Source organism: Pezoporus flaviventris, unplaced genomic scaffold (genome assembly GCF_033815535.1).
Source record: "Pezoporus flaviventris isolate CSIRO_AGI_PZ_B2104156 unplaced genomic scaffold, CSIRO_AGI_Pfla_v1 ptg000116l, whole genome shotgun sequence".
In the NCBI taxonomy this organism is placed as follows: domain Eukaryota; kingdom Metazoa; phylum Chordata; class Aves; order Psittaciformes; family Psittacidae; genus Pezoporus; species Pezoporus flaviventris.
The window spans coordinates 712,151-737,748 of record NW_026892664.1 but is presented as its reverse complement, the minus strand read 5'-3'; the positions used below and the strand labels follow the sequence as shown (position 1 = coordinate 737,748).

The 25,598-nt window shown below is 48.0% G+C and overlaps 1 pseudogene; it reads right to left on the bottom strand.

Moving 5' to 3' along the window:
* Positions 1-9,395: 9,395 nt before the first annotated feature.
* LOC133282242 (olfactory receptor 5AP2-like) lies at positions 9,396-10,348 on the bottom strand (annotated as a pseudogene).
* Positions 10,349-25,598: the final 15,250 nt, after the last annotated feature.

Genomic DNA, 25,598 nt, shown 5'->3' with positions numbered 1-25,598 from the left:
CTGTGCACTTGAGCAGGGGGAGAGTCCTGGTCTGCAAAAATGCACAAGTAATTCAAAACAAACAATGCCTTAGACAGTCTTTCTTGCAGGTTGTGAACGTCACTGAACTTTTCAAGGTACTGTTTCAGGGTCTGATTCGCCCGCTCAACTATTGCCTGTCCCGTTGGTGAATGGGGAATGCCAGTCACATGTTTGACTCCCCATTGTTGACAAAATTGGTGCATTCTCTCACCTACATAGGCAGGCCCATTGTCCGTTTTTATTTGCTGAGGTACTCCCATAACGGCAAAGCAGCTAGTTAGATGCCATACTACATGGGAGCCCTTTTCTCCTGTCTGGGCTGTAGCCCACAGGAATCTGCTATATGTATCAATTGTGACATGCACATACTTTAGGCGTATAAACCGCAGCACGTGTGTGACATCCATCTGCCACAATTCACAAGGGCCCAAGCCCCGAGGGTTCACCCCAATTCCCAGCCCTGGTCCATGATGGCTACAGCTGGGGCAGGCCCTAACGATGCCTCTCGCTTTTCCATTGTAATCTTAAATTGACGGAATAGTCCTTTGGCATTCTGGTGAAAAGTGTTGTGGGCCTCCCTGGCTTTTATGAAGTCGCTCAGGGGTGCAGCAATGGAAACTAATTGATCTGCTCTATCATTGCCTTCCCCCAACCTCTGTGACCATTTATGACTCCGTATGTGGATGATGGTGTAAGCACACTCCCGCTGGTGAATGGTCGCCTGCAGCTGACGCAGCAGGTCAAACAACCGCCGGTTTTGACACTCTCTGAGTCGAGCATCCTCAATGCGCTGAACCACACCTGTGACGTACATAGAATCAGAGACTACATTTATTTCTGTGCGATGCCAGTTCAGAAAGGTCCAAACGACCGCTGCTAGTTCTAAGGTTTGCAGTGAGTCCTCTGCTTCCGCAGCCAATATCTGCTGGTGCCATTTCTCATCCTGCATCCAGGTCGCCGCGGCACGCCGAGACTTCTTTCCGGCGTCTGTAAAAACCGTTACTGCATTGGCCAGCGGGCGCTCACTCCTTTTGGTATCTTGATCCATTCTTGCTGGCTGATCCAGCGCAAGGTGGTGGATTGCAGTTGTTCTACCTTGAGCTCCGCAGCCTGGGACAGCAGGCTGACTTGTAATGCCTGTGAATGCTGGAGATACCACTCAAGATCCCGCCATTTTATCGGCAAGTAAATGGTTCCGGGTTCCTGGGCCGTTAATGCAATGCCCTCATACGGCCCTTTTGGACCAACTCTGCTAAATTTTCAATTTTCTGTTGAATAGTAGTTTTGGGCCGGATAGCAGTAAAAACCCATTCCAATATCTTCACCTCCTCCCCCTTTTTCTTTTTGCACTGTGTCAGTGCACCCAAAAGTTGCTTAGGGCCTTGTAGTATTGTAAGATCTACGGGAAGATCTGGGTCTCGACGGTCAACCCATCGCTGTGCGATTTGTGTGCTAATGCGCTGGATGGTTAGCTGCTGTTCTGACGTGGGTCGCACAGGCCGTGTTGGGTTGGTACCTTGCAACAGGGATCTCAGGGTGTCAATATCATCGTTTGAAATGCCCACGACGGGACGCAGCCATTGTATATCTCCAAGTAAGCGCTGTGTGTCATGTAAGGTTGATATTTGAATGTGAAGTTGCAGGTTTTGCGGTCGTACTTGGCCCTCCGTAATATGCCAGCCTAAATATTTCCAGGCAGGGCTGCGCTGAATTTTTTCAGCCACGATAACGAGTCCATGCTTGCTCAGTTGCTGCTCCAGTAGAGTCTCTTGGTCCGTAGTGAAGGGTTGATTTTGGGCGAATAGAATATTGTCCATAGAGTGATAAATTAATGTTCCTGGCCATATTCGGTGAAGGGGCTGAAGCGCATTGGCCACAAACAGTTGACACAGGGCAGGGCTATTTTTCATGCCCTGTGGCAATACAGTCCATTCAAAACGGCGAAAAGGTGCTGCTTTATTTGGCATTGGCAAGGTAAAGGCAAATTGTGCGGTGTCTAGTGGATGCAGCTTAATTGTGAAAAAGCAATCTTTGAGATCAATAATCAGCAGGTGCCAACCCTCAGGGAGCATAGCAGGGTTGGGCAGTCCTGGCTGCAAGGCACCCATCGCTTGTATCTGTGCATTGACAGCTCTCAAATCCTGTAGCAGTCTATATTTTCCTGTTTTCTTTTTTATAACAAAAATCGGCATATTCCAAGGGCTCATGGAAGGTCGTAGATGTCCCTGTTGTAATTGTTCCGGCACTAAAAGTTGCGCTTGCTCTAGACTTTCCTTTTTCAGCGGCCACTGCTCGACCCACACTGGAGTGTTAGTAGTCCATGTGAGCTGGATTGGGAAAGTCCATAGTGCAGCGACCGCTCCTAAAAATGTTGGTTAGTCAGCACCAGTCCCAGCTGGTCTAGCACATCTCGGCCGATTAGGGCATTAACCCCAGTCGGCAACGAAATGATGGTTGCATAGATGGAGGCAACCTGACCATCGACGGCCACCTGTATTAAATCAGAGGTGCGTTGCACAGAAGCAGTACCGCCAACGCCTTCAACCCCGCCAAAGGTAGGGTGGCACGGCCACCAGTGTGGCCACTTGTCAGTGTTTATTATGGTGATATCGGCTCCAGTGTCCAGTAATGCTGGTAGATTTAGACGCTGATTCCCTCGAGACCATGTGGAGTCAACGACGGGTCTGGTGGTCATTGGGACAGTTAACATAACAAGGCCTCCCGTGGAGCCAAATCCTTGGGACCCACGCTTGGCCAGTGGGCCAGTATCTTGCATTGCAGCAGTTAATTGTGGCAAGGGGACTAGCTGGGCAATTTTACTCCCTTCAGGGATATGAATCGGAGGAAATGACATTTGAGCTACCATGCAAATTTCTCCAGTAAAGTCTGCATCAATCAGTCCAGGTAATATAAAACAGACCCTTCAGTCCACTGGAGGATCGCCCAAGCAGCAATGCTCCATGGGCCTGTCCACTGATCATTAGTGTTCCCCGGACTGCGGTGGGGATCTTACACGGCCGTTGATCAATGAGGGTCGCATCTACTGCGGTTGCCAGGTCCAAGCCAAGGCTCCCTCTTGTGGCGGGCTGTAGGCCGGCTGCGGGCCGCAGCTCCCGGCTGATGGTGTCGCCCTTGGCGCTGGCCACTGGGCGGCGGCCTGAACAGGGGCCGCAATTGTTATCTGCGCGCGGCGGCCATTCGCGCTCGCCTGTCCGTTTCCCGAAGAGCTGCAGGCTTCTGTGCTGTGGCTGTTTCGGTGACAATTAGAGCACCAGACAGTCCTTCTGCAGTTTCATTTCAAATGTCTTCCGCCACATCGGAAGCAACGAAGCAGCGGCTTGCATTCACGTCTTGGTTGGGCCGGCACTATGTTGTTGGACCGGAGAGGACCCAGCGCTGCAAAAGCCTGTACCTGAGCCTGAGCTGCCTCCCTCTGTGCCTGAGCTATCTCTTTTCCCATCTCTTTAACAGTTTCTACAAGTAGTGCCTGAGCTCCTACGGGCACCCTGCTGATGCGTTCTAACATAAGTTCTATGGTGGCATCTGCAGGTACGGTAACTAAAATATTTTTTGTGTAGGTGTTGCTATTTTCCATGACACACTGGTGCAACAACGGACCCCTCATATAATCTGGAGTACCTGCTATGGCTGTGGTTAGTCTATCCACAAAATCAGAAAATGTTTCATCTTTTCCCTGTTTAATGGATATGTACCAGGGGGTGTGGGGCGCCGTGCACGCCCTCTGCATGGCTTCCTGGGCAGTACGCATGGATTTCAGGCAAACGTCTGGCCCCATTTGCACTTGAATGCCTATACTAGCAAATCACCCAGTTCCCATCAATTGTTCTGTTGTAACACCAAACAGCGGGTCATTTTGACCTCTGGGCAGATTTGATGATCTATCACAGAGCTGCTGCCAATGCACCTGCCACAATAGCTGCTGTGCTTGTGTCATGATCATCCTAATTATTCCCTTAATATCTTCAGGGCATAAAACTGTACCACTCCATATATAACCTAACATCTGTTTAGTGGGCTCACCGTGCAATCCTGATTCGTTTACCATACCCCGTAACTGAGTTAAAAATTTCCAATCTAGGGCATAATGGGTTCCCTGTGCTCCTCCCAGTCCATCTGGTTCGTACCGGACTGGAAAGGCTCGCAGGTCCTCCAGATCTCCCCCTAGGGCATAATCTCTATTTTCTACTGCATGTTTCAAAATGGCGTCCCAATCGATCGGGCGCCGAGGCACCACCCTCTTCCTTTCGGATTCCTCGACATTTATCATGCTTATCCCTTCTAATACACTCTCTCTGTCCTTTTCAAAGTCCCTCCTGTCGGAATCCCTCTGCCTTTCGGAACTCAACTGGGGTGGTGGGGGAGCAGGGAGTTGCGCCTCCTCCGCTGCACCTTCTGATGAAGAAGGAGGGGGAGAAAAGGAAAGGGGGGCGGGAAACCCTGCGCTCCGAGCACAGGGAGCGCCCTGCGGGTTGGGGGAAATGAGTTATAATATTCTCCCGGCCTCAACAGACCGGGGACCTCTGTTCCTAGTTTCTCTGTTGCTACAGCTGCGATTTTCTTTTACGCCTTGTATTTTTTTATACAATTTATTACTTCTCTCCAAGGCTTACCAAGTTTCCTATCATCATCAAGCATCGAGTCGAATAACTCATCACCAAACTTTTGCCACTCGCTCTCCTCAAAAACTGTATTAGGATCTACAAAAAATCCCTTAGCCTTCCCTACAGCCACTAGACCTGCTAGCTGCTTTAGAGTCTCAGGCTTAATTCCCCGCTTTTATAAAAAGCGCTGTAATAAATCAGGGGCTACCTCTCAGTCCATTTTCATGGCCAGCCTTTTCCAGATCAACCTTTTCTGGATTGTCCTGTAACCTCAGTCTCCGAATAGTCCTCCCGATGCAGCAGTGTCTGGTTCGCCCCAGCGGCGGACTCCTTTCGGTCAGTCCAAGCACCCGGGTCCGTCACGCCACCTCAGTAGCACTGCCCGCGCTCCCCGGCCGCTGCTGCCGGTGCCGCTCACTCGCCGTTCTGGGTCCCTGTTACTCAGGGCCCTGTATTCTGGGTCCCCATCAACTGGGGCCCTGTATTCCGGGTCCCCGCTAACCGGGGCCCTGTAGTCTGCGTCCCTGTTTGGGCGCCATTTGTTAGTGGCGAGGAGAAGCAAGACACGCCAACCCAATATGGGTGATAAGCAAGCTTCTACTTTATTTGTGGCGCACTTCGCTTAAATCCGCGTGGTGTTTAACGACGCCTACTAGTCACAACAGTATTGGTTAGTTCTACACAGCTTCCTTCACATTCTCCTCCCACATCTGGTTTCCGGTTACCTGTGAGGCCTACACCTTGTTTTGCTCACACAAGGCCTCTAAGGATCCATGGCCTTGCTCTTGGAGCCATTCTGCAACAAATATTTTTTGAGATTGAAAAAAAGAATTAAATCTTTATTAGCTTTCACTTTGGAAGCAATTTGTTTCAGAAGACAGCTAAGAGGAAACTCATGATGAGTGCACGCAAGCTTGGAGCAAGAGAAAGTCCCAGTCCCAGGGAAACCCCAGATTACACGTGCATGACTTCACATGCAAGGGATATTTTCCCTTGGTTTTTGATCATCATTCTGGTCTTCAAATCACATTTATCAAACTATTTGAGATCATTCTCAAAGGATGAAATACACATTGGTAAAATCATGATTTATACCTTTGTGAGCTCCAGCATGCTGAAGCATCCTAAAAGCATGGGCATTAAGCTGCTTGCTTGAAAGCTGAGTTGATGTTAAAATGTGCTGATTCCAAAGGCTGATTTCTTAGTGACTATATTCTGCTGACAATCTCAACTGTTGCATTTCTTTATAACAGAATAAGATTCATCCTCATTTAACTCTTGAATAAATCAGTGTATCTTGCTTAAGCTGCCTATGTAACAGAAAAACAACCTGCATCAGACATTGCTCCATCTTATCATAAGGAAAACCCACAATGGTAAGGCTGTTTTCTGACACAGCTTTGCTAAAGAGGCAACTAGAACATGCAGACACAAGCCCACTACCTCAGTGCAGGTGAAGCTCTGCTTTGTGTTGGTGTTACCTCCTGTGCCTTCCCTCTGCCACTCAGTGATGGGAGCCAAGGATTTATCCCCAGTGCAGCAGAGAACATCTATGTGCCGGCATCAGCTCTGTTAAGTACCTGATGTGAAGAGAGGTGAGCTCCTGCCAGACTCCAAGAGCCCAGCTTGTGGTGCTGGGGCTGTAAATACAGTTGCATGTGCTCTCCTGGGAGGAAGCCTCCAGGGCTGCTCATGCTTTCCCAGAGGAAAACAAAGGAAAGGAAAATCAAAGGGTGTGAAATCAGCTCCGAAAGGCATTGTGGTGCTTGGGCATCTGAGAGTCATGGAGTTGCTGAGCCATCCCTTATCACAGCTACACAGCAGCACTGATGAGCAGCTTTCGTGGTGTTTCTGACACACCTGTGGGGAATGCAAAGTTTTTTGTCTGTTCTTGGCCACAGAATGAGTTTAGAGCCATTTCAGATCTTACAGAGGGTCCCAAAATGGAACATGATGCACAAGGGACTCCCCCTCTGGATTTGCTGCTGTCCCTCTGTGGACACTTGAGAGCCCAGTTTTCCATCCCCAGTGTGGCTATCTACATGGTAAATCCAGAGGAGGCCATGAGGATGATCAGGGGCTGGAGCACCTCCTGTTTGAAGATAGGCTGAGGAAGTTGAGGCTCTTCATCCTGGAGGAGACTGCATGGGGACCTCATAGCAGCCTTCCAGTATCTGAAGGGGGCCTATAAGGATGCTGGGGAGGGACTCTTCATTATTAACTGTAGTGATAGGACAAGGGCTAATGGGTTAACATTTAAACAGGGTAAGTTTAGATTGGCTCTAAGGAGGGAGTTCATTACTGTGAGGGTGGTGAGGCACTGGAGTGGATTGCCCAAGGAACTTGTGGAAGCTCCATCCCTGGTGGTGTTCAAGGACAGAGCCTTGGTTGACATGGTTTAGTGTGAGGTGTCCCTGCCCAATGCAGGGGGTTTGGAACTTGATGATCTTAAGGTCTTTTTCAGCCCTAACTGTTCTATGATTCTATGAAGTACCTGGATGTCCAACAGTTGAGCTGCTGACTCTGGGCTTCCACTGTACTCAAGGTCGAGAAATGGACACTTCCAGGCAATGATGAATTATCCCAGGGTGAACTAAGAGGCCTTCATCCACATGAGCAGCCTCAGTTGCAGCTCCATCCCTACCCTCTGCATATTTGACCTCCATCTCTATTTAACCTCAGCCCAGGGAGCTTGAGTTTTATTAAAGGCATTGTGGTTTCCAGTTTAGCAGGCGTTGTGCACACCTATGGAATCCTTTCATGGTGACCTAGGCTTGCTAATGGATCTCCCTAGCCATTGCTGAACCTGATCCTGAGCAGGTTGTTGACTTCTTCTGTATTGACCCGTTTTGTTCTTGGACCTGCCTCCTCATCACCAACTTGCCTGATGCTCTGGAGTCTTGTCTGAACTTGGCCCAGGTCTCTGTTCTGCCTAACTTCTCTTGCTCAGATTCTGTGGGATGGTCCCTGCACACCAGAGTGTTCCCCTTTGCCTCTCTTTAAAGAGATGAATGAGACCAACCCTGTGGCAGTCTCCAGGCTCCTGCAGAGGAGAACCCATCATGCTCTGCACCCAGCAGTGCTCACTGCTTTGGCTATTGCTTTCCATCTGGACCATGTCCCTGCATGGGCAAAATAGGAGGTAGTGTTCTCAGTGAGGGAAATAGAATAATGAATTGAACCCTATATACAAGTGTCATTCTCTGGTTCATAGTGACTTCTCCTTTACCAGGTAAAATATTAGACTTGGATTGATAGGAAATCTGGTATGTATTTGGTGTGGGAATTTTGTGTCTACAGTCAGGAGTTTCTGCATTATGTAGACCCTTTCTCTGCAAAGATTGAAGCAGAATCATGCAATGATGATCTCAGTATAAAATGTATTTCCAAAACCTCAAGCCTGTTTCATGTATTGCTGGACTTCACAATTGTGTTTCTCCAGTACCTCTATTTTGAGGTCAAACTTGGGCTTTTTGAAGCTGCATGATTCCATACCTATAGTCTAAGCAGAAATATCCAATAAAATAGATTGGAAGAAAGCAAGGTTTAGTGAAGTTTTTAAAGGAAGTTCTCTGATATCAAAGGTTTCTGTCCTGCAAATTCTATAGAGTTTAATGATGTAGGGTCTGGCCCCTTCATTGACTGCAGGTAGAAGCCACGTTCCCCTTATACCTAAGACAGTCTCCTTTCATATCATTGTTTTTCAGAGCACATAAACAGTCTCTTCACCATCCACATACTTTCCAAATATAATTTAATTCTCAGTCACAACAGCTAAAGGAAAGATATTTTCCCCCATCAGTGTGCTTTGGCTTCTTTCAGACCCAGAAAGCTCTCAATTACCATTGATTCTGTTCAGCATTGTGTTTCATCTATGGAAGCTTTCTACAGAATTAATTCTTATATGAAATAGACAATTTGGTTTCCTGGTGGGCTTTAGCATGAGCTGGGCATGGACATGGGATGTGTGTGCTGATGTCCAGCTGGAATTCCATTTCTCTCACTATTGAAGTAAACAGCACTGCAAATGAATGTAAAACTCCACTTAAAATGAATGGGAGACCCCCTGATGTGCCCAAATTGTCCTTTACACTGAGAAGTATCAACACAGTTCATCATCCTGTATTATGAATTATATTGTCTACAATTTCTTCTTTGAAGTGAAATTTATTGTGAAGCTGCAGACTGGGGTGGGATTCCTCATGATATTCAAAGGTGCAGCTTGAGTTCTTGATTCCCACCAACTTCTTCTCTTTGGAAGGCACAAACAAATGCAATCAATCTTTTGAAGCCTTTTCTCTGACTCTTTTTCAGCAAGCAAATGTAAAACTACACTGCCTCTTCCCTCCCACCCCAGCAGCTTTAACAAAGAACTCACAGGTAAGAGTGTGGAACTCTACTGGAGCTGAGGAACAAGGTCAAGAATCTTGCAATGAAAATACACATTTATGAATGACAAATGTTTAATATGAATAAAGCTGATTGGTGTTTCCTGTGAGGAAAAGAGGCCTGGGATTATTGAGGGTAATTTCTTCTTCTAGGAGCGGGCCTGCGAAGTGAAATGAACTTTGAGGCTCAATCTCCTATTGGTTTTCTTCCAAGAATGGTGTGATTTGGGGGTCTGTTTCTCATTCAGTACTATCATAGACTTTTGTGCAGAAACTGTGGAAGAACTTCCGTAAAGTCATGAGTATCAGTGGAAAATCTCAGTATTTCAGTGCCCCATTGGCTTTCACACTGCCCATGGACTGTTCATGTCCCAGATGACAGAACTCTTCTATGTTGCCAGTGGCTGAAGAATGTTCTCCCACACTTCAGCAGAGCCCCCTTCACCTCCTTGTTCCTCAGGCTGTAGATGAATGGGTTGAGCATGGGGGTGACCATTGTGTAGATGATGGAGGCCACCTTATCCAGGCTCCTGTGACTAGAGGGAGGTTGTAGGTACATGAAGAATGATGTCCCGAAGAACAAGGAAACAGACATCAAATGGGAGGCACAGGTGTGGAAGGCTCTGGCCCTGCTCTGTGCTGAGCACACCCTTAGCACAGCACAGAGAATAGAGATGTAGGAGAGTAAAATGACCATGCTCGTGCCCACCACGTTGATGGTGACAAAGGCAAAGATGACCATCTCACTGCTGTGGGTGTCAGAGCACACGAGCTTTAGAACAGGGACAACATCACAGAAGAAGTGGTCGATGCGGTTGGGACCACAGAAGGAACCTCCAAACACGCACCATGTGTAGATGATGGCACTGAGGAAGGCGAATAGGTAGGATGATGCTACCAGCAGACACGGCTGGAGATGATGGTCACATAAAGCAGGGGCTGGCAGATAGCAACGTGCCGGTCATAGGCCATCATGGCCAGGAGGTGACACTCAATAGCAGCAAAGAAACCAAAGGTGAGGAACTGCATCATGCAGCCGGTGAAAGAAATGGTTTTGTCCTCTTATAACAGGTCTGCCAGCATCCTGGGGGAGATGACTGTGGAATAGCAGATGTCAGTGAAGGCAAAATGGGTGAGGAAGAAGTACATGGGGGTGTGGAGGCTGGGAGACACCCGAACCAATGTGAAAATGGCAAAGTTCCCCACCAGAGTGACAATGTAAATCACTAGAAACAAGACAAAAAGAGGAGTCTGCTCACATGGGCTGTCTGCAATTCCCAAGAGGATAAATTTAGTCTGCGTGTGATTTCCTCTCATGACCAGGTGTTACCTCCTGAGGCAAAAGGAAGAGAAACATCAAACTGTTCGAAAATGGACATTGAGATTTGGACCATATCTAACTCCAATCAGTGACCATTTTAACTGCCATAGAATAACTGCAAATAGAATTTTCCATTTTATTTTCTTACCAAAATTATATCTATTTTATGTTTTTCAGATAAGGTGTTTAGAAAAGAACATGGAGTTTCTTGAAGCAGAAAGGGGCATTTTTGTTTTTCTGTGGTGGAATAGTTAAAACACCGGAGTTACTCAGGCACACGTGTTTTCAGGTTTGAGCAAAGATTCAGATCTATATTCACTTTCAATTTGAAGGCAATTTGTATCAGAAGACACCTCAGAGGAACCTCATAGGATTGCATTTAATCATGGATCAAGAGAAATTGTCAGTCGCAGTGAAAGCCCCGCTTACACATGAATGACCTCCAGACATTTTCCCTCAGCTTTTAGTTATCATTCCAGTCACCAAATCACATTTACAAAACTATTTGAGATCATTTACATCAAATAACATTGACATTGGTAAATTCATGATTTATACACTTCTGGGTTACAGCAGGCTATAGCATCTTAAACATATGGGCATTAAGTTTCTTGCTTTAAAAAGGAATTTATGTTCTAACAGGCTGATTCCAAAGGCTCATTTGTTAGTGATTATATTCTGATGACAATCTGAATTGTTGCATTTCTGTATAACAGAATAAGAGTCATCCACTTTTAACTCTTGAATAAATCAGTGCATCTTGCTTTAGCTGCCTATGCAAAAGAAACACAGCATGCATCAGACATTACTCCCTCTTATAAAGAAAACCCACACTGGTAAGGCTGTTTTCTGACACAGCTTTACCTAAGAGGACGCAAGAACATGAAGACAAAAGCACACGACCTCAACGCAGGTGAGGTTCTGCCTTGTGTTGGTATTACCTCCTGTGCCTTCCCTCTGCCATCGAGTGATGGGAGTCAAGGTTTTATCTCCAATGCAGCAGAGAACATCTACATGTCAGCATCACTTCTGTTAAGCAGCTGATGTGAAGAGAGGTGATCTCCTGCCAGACTCCAAGAGCCCAGCTTGTGGTGCTTAGGCTGTAAATACAGTTGCATGTGCTCTCCTGGGAGGAAGCCTCCAGGGCTGCTCATGCTTTAGCAGAGGAAAACAAAGAGAAGGAAAATCAAAGGGTGTGAAATCAACTCTGAAAGGCATTGTGGTGCTTGGGAATCTGAGAGACATGGTGTGGGTGATCCATCCCTGAGAACAGCTACACAGTTATGGGTAGCTCATAGGATGCTTCTGACATACTTGTGGACCATGCAAACGTTTTGGTCTGAACATACTGACACAATGAAAATGGGTTTAGAGACATTCCAGATCTTGCACACGGTCCTCAAAAGGAACATGAAGAACAAGTGACTCCATCTCTGGAGCTGCTGATGTCCCTCTGTGGAGGGTGAACCCAGTTTTCCAGCCCCAATGGGGTTACCCACATGTAGTGTCTGGATGTCCAGAGGCTGAGCTGGTGCATCTGGACTTCCACTGTATTCAAGGATGAAAAACAGGCATTTTGAGGCAGAGAGGATTTGTCCCAGGCTGAACTAATAGGCCTTTATCCCCCTGAGCAGCCTCAGCTGGGGCTCCATCCCCACCCTCCTCCTATTGTTCCCCCATCTCTATTTAAGCTCAGAACAGGTAGGATTAGTCTTTACTAGAGGAGTTCTGGTTTCCAGTTTAGTAGGAGTTCAGCACACCTATGCAATCTTTTGGTGGTCACCTAGGTTTTCTCATCAATCTTCCTTGCAATTTTTTCACCTGATCCTGCAAAAGAGACTGACTCGACCTGACTTGGCTTGGTCTTGAATCTGCCTCCTCATCACCAGCTTTCCTGATGCTCTGGAGCCTTGGTTAAACTTGGCCCAGTTCTCTGTTCCTGCCCTACTTCTCTTGCTCAGGTGCTGTGGGATGGTCCCTGCACACCAGGGTGTTCTCCTTTGGTTCTGTTTAGACAGATAAAGGAGACAAACCCCTGTGGTACTTTCCAGGCTTCTGCAGAGTAGAACCCATCACCCTCTGCACCCCAACAGCCCAGCCAGTGCTCACTGCTCTGGCAGTCCCTCTCCACCCAGAACATGTCCCTGCATGAGCAAATTAGGAGACGATAGCAATAAATTAATCCTTACATTCAAGCGTTGTTATCTTTTCCTTAGTGCCTTCTCGTTTACCAAGTATAAAATTAGACTTTCATTCTTCAGTAGTTTATCAACACTTTTGTTTGAATGTAGCTTTAGAACAACGTTTCTGTGCTGGTTTTGTGACAGAGGACACCAGAGCTTCACGGACACCAGGGACTTTGGTTTCCCCAGCCACTTCCTTGGGTTTCCAGGCTTGGTTTGGAACCATTTCTAAGTCTTGCTTTTTTCCTATGACTGGTTTGTGTAGAAAGACCACAGACAATCCGATTTATCTACACTCTTTTATTGCCCTTAGTATCTGGTTTTTTTTCCCTGTGTCTTGGTCTTTTCTGATCCACACTGGATATTAGCACCAGGATCCTTGCTAGCCTGTCAAAAATATCTTCCAAAGCTGTCAGCATCTCCAGGTGATAGCTTAAAACCTGCATTATGACTTCATTCAAACTGCAAACTCCAGCACCTCACTGCACACCATGGGACAGGGTGAAGGATGCTGAGGCTCTACAGGAAACATTCTCATATGGATGCTGCTGGCTTCTGCCCCTGATGGTACCCTGGTGATGGAGGCAAGGGCTGATATCCCTCCCTGCTCTGCATGGAGCTGGATCCAAACTGGGACTCACCTTTCACTTCTTAGGGATCAGTGCTTAAATCCTTCCTATGGCCATCATAATGGAGAGGACACCCTCTGCCTCCCATGTCCTGCAAGGTGGCCATGGGGGCTTTGTGAGCAGTGTGAGCATTTGGGACCAGGACTGATGCAAAGCAAGGAGGGACCATACCCGTGTACACCTACTATGTCCATCACATCCATACACATATCTCATGCCCTGCGGAGAAGGCTCTCCCCCATCCATCTCCAGCTGTGCCTCTGGCGCTGGTATTGAGCAGGGAGATGAGGAGGTGTGAGAGGCAGAGTTGACAGCAGGAGCAGGATGGAGGGGGCGCATCCTCAGCATCTCACCATGTCCTGCAGCTCCTGTGAATGGTTTTACTGCTGGAGAGAGAAGGAAAGGGGAGGATGTGGCTCTGGAAGGGGCTGGAACCCAAAATGGTGCCCAGATAGTTGGGGTTTGCTCCCAGTGTGCACTGCCAGGGGATCTGGCTGATCTCTGGTGGGAATCCGTGTGACATGCACTTTCCTTTCATGTTTCGCTGTAGAAGGAGGTTCCCCACAACACCCATGAAGGCTTTAACCTGCCAGAGGGGAGACTGAGATGAGCTCTTAGGCAGAAGCTCTTCCCTGTGAGGGTGCTGAGGCGCTGGCACAGGGTGCCCAGAGAAGCTGTGGCTGTTCGATCCCTGGCAGTGTTCAAGGCCAGGTTGGACCCAGGGGATTGGAACAAGCTGCTCCAGTGGAAGGCGTCCCTGCCCGTGGCAGGGGTTGGAGCTGGAGGAGCTTTAAGGTCCCTTCCAACACAAACCAGGCTGGGATTCTGTGATGGGCTTGGGAGCATCCATCAGAGCCACTAGCGACAGGCACCCCCATTCAGAAGGGCCCTTTCCCCCTGTTGCTGCCCATTTCAGTCCTTCACCACACTCCTCACTGTTCCTCCCCATCTCTTTCCTTCTAATTTTGGGCACCGCTCCCTCAGGCTCTCCTTTGTCTCTTGTGCTTCCAACACGATGGGTGGAAGAAGGTGAATGTCATCATCAAGGAGAGCACAAGGACTGGGGCTTCCTCCGTCCCCACTGAGGTGAATAACCAAATTCCCCAGGAAGCCGTCACCACGCAGAAGAAGGACAGGAGGGTGACCATGAGCAGCCAGCACATAGGTACCAAGGCCAAGTCACACCTGACCAATCTGAGTGCCTTGGGTGATGTGAGCATTGATGTTTGCATGGACAAGAAGTAGAGGACAGCATTTACCTCGTCGTTAGCAAGGTCACCACGATCTCCTGTGGGCTTCTTTGCAGCCAAACTTGTGAGCTATGATTTGAGCAAAAGGAATTGAAGATGGGTGGAAAGCTGCTTCATTGCCTGTGGCGCCTGACATTGCTGATGGACGCTGGTACCAGCTCCCATCAGCAAGGTTCCCCTCATCTACCTGCCATGATAATGTCAACCATGGCCCTTCTGAAGCTGTAACTGCCACAGAAATGCTCCAAAAGTGGATGTGAAAGGTGGGCTTGTTCTGTGGTTTGCTCTAAGGGAGCCCAAAGTCCTTCTGCTCGCTCAAGCTGAGGTCATCTCCTCTGGGTACACTTGTTTGTAAGCGGCGAGGAGAAGCAGACAGGCCAACCCAATATGGGTGATAAGCAAGCTTCTACTTTATTTGTGATGAAGTTCACATATATATAGGAGTGGTATCCAGCCACTCCTCCTTGGCACAACAGTATTGGTTAGCCCCACGCAGCTTCCTCCACATTCTCCTCCCATGTCCAGTTTCCGGTTACCTGTGGGGGCCACCCCCTGCCTTGCTTGCACAGTCCTCCAGGGCTCTATGGTCCTGCTCTTAGAGTCATTCTGCAACAATTCCCCCGTTTTTCTTTGTGCGAGCAAGGCATTGTGGGTTATTCTGTTCACCTGTTTTATCACACAACTATAAGCAAGTCTAATAGCTACGATGATTAACCTAACAATCATACATAAGTGCAATACTTTAAACAGCAGTGTTTGACTGTAATGTCCCGTGAAGACAACCATCTAGTTATTCTTAGGATATTGCTCAGTTACTATTACTGGGTAAGCTGAGCCAGGGTTCTCAGCTGTGTGTGCATCGAATTAGCATAATCAGAGAGACTCATGCAACGCATTCCATCAAACTCTTCACATCCATGTCCCTGTTCCAACAACAAAAGGTTCTGCAGTGTTGCATGTCTTACAGAGTCAACATTAAAACAAATCAGAAATTGCCTTCGATGTAGAATTGTCTGCTTAGCAACTCAGCAACCCAGTCTGCTTAGTTGAGCCAAGGCCCCGGCTGAAGCACTTACAGTGATTTGGCATATTATGATTGGATACATGTTTTGAAGACCCTTAGTGACTAGCATATAATTGGTTAAACACAGGTGTGAGAACTCAACCTTGAAAGCTTGCCAACAGTCCACAGTTCTCATTAACTTGGTGAATTCCAGCCTCTTATCTTGCTTGCTTAAGCTTCCTCAGGCCTCTCATGGCCTTGCTGTATCTTTCAGGACTATTCAAAGTTTATGTACCAATTATGCATTCTCCCGTGAGAACACTGTCTCCACATCTTCCCCCTTTATGTTTTATATATGGTTTGGGTGACCCTACTTGAGCAGGGGATCTGGGCTAGATTATATTCCCAACATATGCCAACTAGAGGCTGCCTGGGCCTGCCCCTCTTTTCTGCTGTATGGCTCTCTGATAACAGGCTGTATAGCTCTCTGATCCTTCACATCAAGGTCTGGCATGGCATGTGTCCCCACCGCTCCACGCCTGCTGGGTTGCAGCCAACAGCGGAGCTAAAGGTTCTTCTTGGTGGCAAACACAGAAGCCAACCCAGTCTTGCCCTTGATTGTGGTAGCAGGCATTTGGTCAGCCTCAGTCCTTGCACCTTGTTGTCAATGCAGAGTTTCACCTGCTTCATCCAGTAACAAGTCGCTACTACAGCAAGGCACACACAAATTTACATTAGCAGAGTAACTATTACAGGGTGCAGCAGCGTGTTGAAGATGCTGATGGCAGTGAGGGACTAGCCAAAGAAATTTGTTACCACTGGAATTCTCCCACCCTCCTAATTTGTTCCATCACCTGCTTTATAACACTACCATTGTATTAAATTTTTTCTAGCTTTTGCCTTAGCGTTTTCTAGCAGCTACTGCAAATTTCCATACTCTAACGTCTCTTTTACAAGTGACAAATCTATACAATACAAGGTGCAGTTTCTTATTAGCAACTAGCTAGTAAATACAGGTGGTTTTATACACAAAATCACAACCTCTAATAATAGCTATTTTACAAGCACACATATTCAGGATGTTACTTTTCAGTTGCCCCCAAGTGATGTTTTGCAGTTATTTGTTCTTTCTCTTCCTCTATCTCATTCTGCTTGGGGTAATCACGGTCAGCTCCTGTAGCTGAGGCATCAGGTTTATCCATTTGTCTGTCCAGCTCATGGCAAGGCTTGACAAACTTTGCAGGCAGTCACCATGGACCTGTAGGCAGGAGGACACAAATATACCCCCTCCCCCAGGTTATCAGTTCTTCAGTTCTTGAGAAGTAGACAGGTTAAATGCAGCATCATTACTCTCTCTCCCCACCCCTTTTTTTTTTTCCCAAAAGCCGTCCTGCTGGGCAGCAACTATAACGGCTTGCCTGCTTCAGCAGCAACCATAAATACCTGCCAGCAGCCTCACTTTTACATTAACCCTTTCATGCCCGAAATGTTAAACAGCTAAACGTTGAAAGCTTTTACATGAACCCAACAACAAGAAAAACACACAGAACACCGTCTGCCCTCAGCACACACGTACAAACACGTGTATGGGATCCCACAGGCGCACGCCACACAACTACAATATTTGAAGCACAAAATCCAGACAATCATTACTCCCACTACAGTCCCATGTACAGAACAAGGACCCTGTGGAGACTAACAGCAAACCAGCTCCGAGAAGCATCATTGCAGTGTGAGGTGGCAGGCTCAACCTTAGCGGGCGTCCCCACAGAGGCTCTGCCTCCCCCACATCGCATGAGGCTTGGGCTTTTACACTGACCAAAATGCACACTCATTCTGACACAGGTGGCCAGCCTGTGCTGGAAGAAGTGGCCAGCAGTATCTACAAAGGTCTCCAAGGGTTGATAGAAACCTGGACATACTTATATTTACCAACTTCTAGTACATGAGTATCACAGAGAAACTGTATGGGCTCCCCCTGTCAATTGCAAGAAAAAATCATAACATATACAGCTTGAGTATGAGAGGATTTTAACGCATACGTGGTCACTGTTTGTCAGGCCTCCTTAACTATTTTGAGATCAAGAGCTTCTCACTCTTTAGCCCCCTGCTGTGTAGTAAACACAGGATATGCAAAGATGCCCATTGCAGAAAATTCCCTAGTAATGTTCTCGTCTTTGATTACCCATTGTTACAACTGAGCGTCTCCAGGGCCAGTGAGTCTGAGCAGACCGACCCGGGAGACGAAGAGTCAGGGTCTGGAAGCAGAGGATATAAATCTGGCTCAGATTCAGGGGATTCGGGGGCTGATCCTGCGCCGAACTCAGGGTCTCCGTTGCTCACAGCTGTGTCTTTCTTGTCAGATGTCTCTCATTTGGTATGTGGCCATCTGCAGACCTGGCTCCTCTGTAACCGAGTTAAAAATTTCCACTCTAGGACATAATGGGTTGGAGAGGCTCGCGGTTCCTTTAAATCTCCCGCTAGCGCATGATCTCTATTTTCTGCTGCGTGCTTCAAAATGGCGCCGTAATCGATCCAGCGCCGAGGCACCGCCCTCTTTCTTTCGGATTCCTCGACATTTATCATGCGTATACCTTCTAATATACTTTCTCTGTCCTTTTCAAAGTCCCTACTTTCGGAACTGGGGTGGTGGGGGAGCAGGGGGTTACACCTCCTCCGCGGCACCTTCTGATGGAGGGGGAGAAAAGGAAAGGGGGGGGGAAACCCTGTGCTCCCGCGAGTTGGGGGAAACGAGTTGTAATCTTCCCCCGGTTTCAACCGACCGGGGACGTCTGTTCCTATTTTTCTCCGTTGCTACCGCGGCAGTTTTATTTTCCGCCTTGTAAATTTGTCAAATTGTTCATTACCAAACTTTGGCCACTCACTCTCCTCAAAAATTGTATTAGGATCTACAAAAATCCCTTAGCCTTCCCTACAGCCACTAGACCTGGTAGCTGCTTTAGAGTCTCAGGCTCAATTCCCCGCTTTTATAAAAAGCACTGTAATAAGTCCAGGGCTCAATTCCCCACTTTTATAAAAAGCACTGTAATAAGTCCAGGGTTACCTCTCGGTCCATTTTCATGGCCGGCCTTTCCCGGATCATCTTCTTCTGGGTCGTCCTGTAACCTCGGTCTCCGGATCGGCCTCCCGACGCAGCAGTGTCTGGTTCGCCCCAGCGGCGGACTCCTTTCGGTTAGTCCAAGCACCCGGGTCCGTCACGCCACCGCAGTGGCATTGCCCGTGCTCCCCGGCCGCTGCCGCTGGTGCCACTCACTCGCTGTTCCGGGTCCCTGATACTCGGGGCCCTGTATTCCGGGTCCCCGTAACTGGGGCCCTGTATTCTGGGTCCCCGTTTACCGGGGCCCTGTATTCTGGAATATTTCCCATGGAAATGCTAAGTTCTCCATGGAAATGTTAAGTTCTCCATGGAAACGCTAAGTTCTCCATGGAAACGCTAAGTTCTCCATGGAAACGCTAAGTTCTCTATAGAAACGCTAAGTTCTCCATGGAAACGATTAACTTCTCCATGGATAAGTGAATTTCCCATTAAAAAAAGCTAAGTTCTCTATGGAAACACTACATTTTCCATGGAATCTGTAAGCTATCCAAGGAATTGCTAAGCTCTCCAAGGAAACGTTAAGTTTTCCTTGGAAACGCTAAGTTAGCCATAGAAAAGATATGTTCTCCATGGAAATGCTAACTTCCCCATGGAAACGCAAAGTTTCCTATAAAAACACTAAGTTCCCCATGGAAACGTTAAGTTCTCCATGGAAAGGCTAAGTTTTCTGTGGAAATGTTAAGTTGTCCACGGAAACGCTAAGTTCTACATAGAAACACTAAGTTCATAGAATCATAGAATCATAGAATCGTTAGGGTTGGAAAGGACCTTAAGATCTTCTAGTTCCAACCCCCGTGCAATGAGCAGGGACACCTGACGCTAAATCATATCACCCAAGGCCTCATCCAACCTGGTCTTGAACACTGCCAGGGATGGAGCATTCACAACCTCCCTGGGCAACCCATTCCAGTGCCTCACCACCCTAACAGGAAAGAATTTCCTCCTTATATCTAACCTAAACTTCCCCTGTTTCAGTTTTAACCCTTTACCCCTTGTCCTGTCACTACAGTCTCTAATGAAGAGTCCCTCCCCAGCATCCCTGTAGGCCCCCTTCAGATACTGGAAGGCTGCTATGAGGCCTCAACGCAGCCTTCTCTTCTCCAGGCTGAACAGCCCCAACTTCCTCAGCCTGTCTTCATATGGGAGGTGCTCCAATCCCCTGATCATCCTTGTGGCCCTTCTCTGCACTTGTTCAAGCAGTTCCATGTCCTTTTTATGATGAGGACACCAGAACTGTACACTATCCTCCAGGTGAGGTCTCAGAAGAGCAGAGTAGAGGGGCAGGATCACCTCCTTCGACCTGCTGGTCACGCTCCTTCTGATGCAGCCCAGGATACGGTTGGCTTTCTGGGCTGCAAGTGCACACTGCCGGCCCATGGTCATTTTCTCATCAACCAGCACCCCCAAGTCCTCCTCCGCAGGGCTGCTCTGCATCTCTTCTCTGCTCAACCTGTAGCTGTGCCTGGGATTGCTCTGACCCAGGTGTAGGACCTTGCACTTGGCATGGTTAAACTCCATGAGGTTGGCATCAGCCCATCTCACAAGCGTGTCAAGGTCCCTCTGGATGGCATTCCTTCCCTACAGGGTATCAACCGAATCCCACAGCTTGGTGTCATCAGCAAACTTGCTGAGGGTGCACTCAATCCCACTGTCCATGTCAGCGACAAAGATGTTAAACAAGATCCCTGAGGGATGCCACTCGTTACTGGTCTCCAGCTGGACATTGAGCCATTGACCACAACTCTTTGCGTGTGGCCATCCAGCCAGTTCTTTATCCACTGAGTGGTCCATCCATCAAATTGATGTCACTCCAATTTAGAGACAAGGATGTCGTGTGGGACAGTGTTGAACGCTTTACACAAGTCCAGGTAGATGACATCAACTGCTCTACCCCTGTCCATCAGTTCTGTAGCCCCATCATAGAAGGCCACCAAATTGTTCAGGCAGGATTTCCCCTCAGTGAAGCCCTGCTGGCTGTCACCAAGCACCTTGTTGATTTTCATGTGCCTTAGCCCGGGCGATGTGAAGCAGGTGGAGGCCGAGGAGTGGTGTGACAGCGGCCTGGGCTCGATGGGCGAGGGAGCCCTGGGGCCGCTGCCCGCCAGCCCCGGGCCCCACGTTGGGCGCCAAAAAGAACTGTCGTGGTTTAAACCCAGTCAGGTAACTTTTTCACTCACTCCCAGTGAGTGGTGCCGAGCTGACAACAATCGAGGTCCGTGTCCGTCTCCCCCCCCCCCCCCGGGCATGACGTGCTGTGGTATGGAATACCTCCCCGGCTAGCCCGGGTCAGGCGCCCCGTCTCTGCTTCCTCACAGCTTCCCCTCCTCCCTGGCAGAGCATGAGCCTCACAGAGTCCTTGGTCAGGGTAAACATCACTTAGCAACAACCGAAAACATTGCCTTCACCTGTAAGCGGCGAGGAGAAGCAGACAGGCCAACCCAATATGGGTGATAAGCAACTTCTACTTTAGTTCACACATATATAGGAGTGGTATTCAGGCACTCCTTCTTGGCATAACAGTATTGGTTAGCCCCCACAGCTTCCTCCACATTCTCCTCCCAGGTCCGGTCTCTGGCCACCTGTGGGGGCCACCCCCTGCCTTGCTTGCACAGTCCTCCAGAACTCTATGGTTCTGCTCCTAGAGTCATTCTGCAACAATTCCCCCCTTTTTCTTTGTGCAAGCAAGGCATTATGGGTTATTCTGTTCACCTGTTTTATCACACAACTACTAACAAGTCTAATAGCTACGATGATTAATCTAACAATGATACATAAGTGCAATACTTCAAACAACAGTGTTTGACTCAACCTGTAATGCCCCGTGAAGACAACCATCTAGTTATTAGGATATTGCTCATTTACTATTGCTGGGTAAGCTGAGCCAGGGTTCTCAGCTGTGCGTGCATCGAATTAGCATTATCAGAGAGACTCATATAACACATTCCATCAAACTCTTCACATCCATGTCCCTGTTCCAACAACAAAAAGTTCTGCAGTGTTGCATGTCTTACAGAGTCAACATTAAAACAAATCAGAAATTGCCTTTGATGTAGAATTGTCTGCTTAGCAACTCAGCAACCCAGTCTGCTTAGTTGAGCCAAGGCCCCGGCTGAAGCACTTACAGTGATTTGGCATATTATGATTGGATACATGTTTTGAAGACCCTTAGTGACTAAAATATAATTGGTTAAACACAGGTGTGAGAACTCAACCTTGAAAGCTTGCCAACAGTCCACAGTTCTCATTAACTTGGTGAATTCCAGCCTCTTATCTTGCTTGCTTAAGCTTCTTCAGGCCTCTCATGGCCTTGCTGTATCTTTCAGGACTATTCAAAGTTTATGTACCAATTATGGTACAGGTTAAAGTTAAATGTAACATCATTACTCTCTCTCTCCCCCCCTTTTTTTTTTTTTTTTTTTAGTCCCTGCAAAAGCCATCATTTCTCCCCCTACAGTCCCATGTACAGAACGTGGCAGAAGGACCCTGTGGAGACTAACAGCAAACCAGCTCCGAGAAGCATCATTGCAGTGCGAGGCAGCAGTCTCAACCTTAGCGGGCATCCCCGCAGAGGCTCTGCCTCCCCCACATCGCATGAGGCTTGGGCTTTTATACTGACCAAAATGCACACTCATTCCGACACAGGTGGCCAGCCTGTGATGGAAGAAGTGGCCAGCAGTATCTACAGAGGTCTCCAAGGGTTGATAGAAACCTGGACATACTTATTTTTACCAACTTCTAATACATGAATATCACAGAGAAACTGTATGGGCTCCCCCTGTCAATTGCAAGAAAAAATCATAACATATACAGCTTGAGTATAAGAGGATTTTAACCCATACGTGGTCACTGCTTGTCAGGCCTCCTTAACTATTTTGAGATCAAGAGCTTCCCACTCTTTAGCCCCCTGCTGTGTAGTAAACACAGGATATGCAAAGATGCCCATTGCAGAAAATTCCCCAGTAATGATCGCATCCTTGGTTAACCATTGTTACAGCTGAGCATCTCCAGGGCCAGTGAGTCTGAGCAGACCCACCCGGGAGAGGAAGAGTCAGGGTCTGGAAGCAGAGGATATAAATCTGGCTCAGATTCAGGGGATTCGGGGGCTGATCCTGCGCCGAACTCGGGGTCACCGTTGCTTGCAGCTGTGTCTTTCTTATCAGATGTCTCCCGTTCGGTATGTAGCCATCTGCAGACCTGGCTCCTCCGTGACCGAGTTAAAATTTTTTTCACTCTAGGGCGTAGTGGGTTGGAGAGGCTCGCGGTTCCTTTAAATCTCCCGCTAGCGCATGATCCCTATTTTCTACTGCGTGCTTCAAAATGGCGCCGCAATCGATCCGGTGCCGAGGCACCGCCCTCTTTCTTTCGGATTTCTCGACATTTATCATGCGTATACCTTCTAATATACTTTCTCTGTCCTTTTCAAAGTCCCTACTTTTGGAACTGGGGTGGTGGGGGAGCAGGGGGTTACACCTCCTTCACGGCACCTTCTGATGGAGGGGGAGAAAAGGAAGGGGGGGGGGTTTGGGGTGGGGGGCGTGGGAACCCTGTGCTCCCGCGAGTTGGGGGGGGGGCGGAACGAGTTGTAATCTTCTCCCGGTTTCAACCGACCGGGGACGTCTGTTCCTAGTTTCTCCGTTGCTACCGCGGCAGTTTTCTTTTCTGCCTTGTATCTTTTTATACAGTTCATTACTTCCCTCCGTGGTTTACCGAGTTTCTTTGCCTTTTTATAATCGTTAAGTACTGAGTCAAGTAGTTCATCACCAAACTTTCGCCACTCACTCTCCTCAAATATTGTATTAGGATCTGCAAAAAAAATCTCTTAGCCTTCCCTAGCCACTAGACCTGCTAGCTGCTTGAGAGTCTCAGGCTCAATTCCCCGCTTTTATAAAAGCACTGTAAAAAGTTCAGGGCTCAGCAGAATCATCGATGTCTGGGAAGTGCAAAGTCTGTGTGGCCTCCCCGACTCCCAATTTGGAGGTGGCCAATAAATAGTTCTTTGCCGCCTTCCAGGTCTCCTGCGCTTGTATTGCCTTCTGCAGGGCCCGTTCGACTTTTCCCCATGACTTAAGGTTTTTCCCACAACCTGAGGACTTCGTCTCCTCAGCTAGTGCTTTAGTACATTTATCCCACACTTCAGGGTGGAGTATATCCACCGGCTGGTCAATGACCCCGATTTGCAAGAGTCTTGCAAGAGCGAGAGAAAAATCTTTAGACTTGCAATCAATACCCCACTGTTTATGTAATTGTGATACGACCTTCACAAGGGCTTCCATCCTCCTTGTTGGTCCGGGAGCGTCCTCCCCGCCGGGCTGGTCCTGCTGCTCCAGCCGCTGTTCACCCATCCAGGCGAGTTTCCCGGGTTTCGGCACCACTTGTTGCCTTCGCAAGGCGTGGCGACCTGGTTCAGGAATGGCACGGCGACCAACCCCAGGCTGCTCAGGCCATCAGCTCACAGACAGCAGTGTGGTGGACGGCAAATGGCGTTTATTACTTCGCAACACAGCGTTATATACTCTGGGTTTACAGCGTCACTTCCGTCTGCTTACATCACTAGCTACATACTACTGCCGATTAAACAGGGGGCTCTATCTTGGGGGCCCTATCTTTCCATAAAGTGCGATATCTTCCAGCCGCCAGGCCCTAACTACCTACAGTAATAAAACATTCTCTTATTCACATCTGTTCTAGAAGGGTCCTGACTATCTCATAACTAGGCAAGGAATTTTAGATGTTGAGTCAGGTGACCCCATTCCCATGCTTATTCGCCAATCCCAAATTCATAATGGTAGGAAAATCACATTTATGAAAGCCAGGCAGACATGGAGGATGGATGTAGTGGACTACAACTTGCCTCAGTTTAACAGTTTAAGAACATTTTTAACAGGTAAAGAACTAAAGAGAGACACAAGCAAATCCATCCCAAGACAACTAAGAACAAGAAATTCAATGTATGAAGTGTCCTTGAGGAGGCCCAAAAGTGAAGAGAAATGCAATGAGCTTCCCCAGCTCCCTTTATTAGGGGTCAAAAGTAGGAAGGGACAAAGCAACCCATTAGCAAGAGCCACATTATCTGCACATGTCATGAAGAAAGGGATGTGTCTTTAAAGAGAGAGTAGGACCAAGCTTGGATGGGCACAGAAAGCCCTCCAGCAGGCCCGAGATCCAGGCTTTCACAATACAAGCACTCACAGCTATTTCCATCACAAATGATGCTGCTCACTTTGCCAAAGCAAGAATTGGTCCTTGGGGACCAAGCACCCTTCCAGGAGTCATCAGCTTTAACAAGACCTTCTGGGGTTTACCAAGGAAGTTTCCTCATCACCACAAAAGCTTCTCAGAAAACTTGGATGTGACTTCCCTCACTCTTCATAACAAGCCATCAGAGATTAATTAGCTGGGGATAACAAAAAAGAAACTTTCTTCTTTGTTAACAGCAAAGTTCACTTCTACAGCTGCCTTGCTTGACAGAGATGGCTCATGTCCCAAGCCAGTGAGTTGGAGGGTCAGTGTGTTGGCATGTTTGTGTATTAAGGACAATTTCATGGGCCTGGATCATAGAATCCCAGCCTGGTTTGTGTTGAAAGGGAGCTTAAAGCTCCTCCAGCTCCAACCCCTGCCACGGGCAGGGACACCTTCCAATAGAGCAGCTTGCTCCAAGCCCCTGTGTCCAACCTGGCCTTGAACACTGCCAGGGATGGGGCAGCCACAGCTTCTCTGGGCACCCTGTACCAGCGCCTCAGCACCCTCCCAGGGAAGAGCTTCTGCCTAAGAGCTCAGCTCAGTCTCCCCTCTGACAGGTTAAAGCCATTCCCCTTGGCCTGTTCCTACAGGCACCTGTCCTAAGCCCCTCCCCATGTTTCCTGGAACCCCTTTAGGCACAGGTTTATGGGGAAAAGTTCCTTTCTTATGGCTCTAAAAAGAGCAAAACAACACTAGCATTTTCTAGGCAATAATTTCCTATCCATCCATGCAGAATTTAAACCCCTCATCAGGAATTTAATATCTGCTATTAGCAACCTTTATGAAAGCAAACACACACCCAGGACACTGCCGACATCCATTT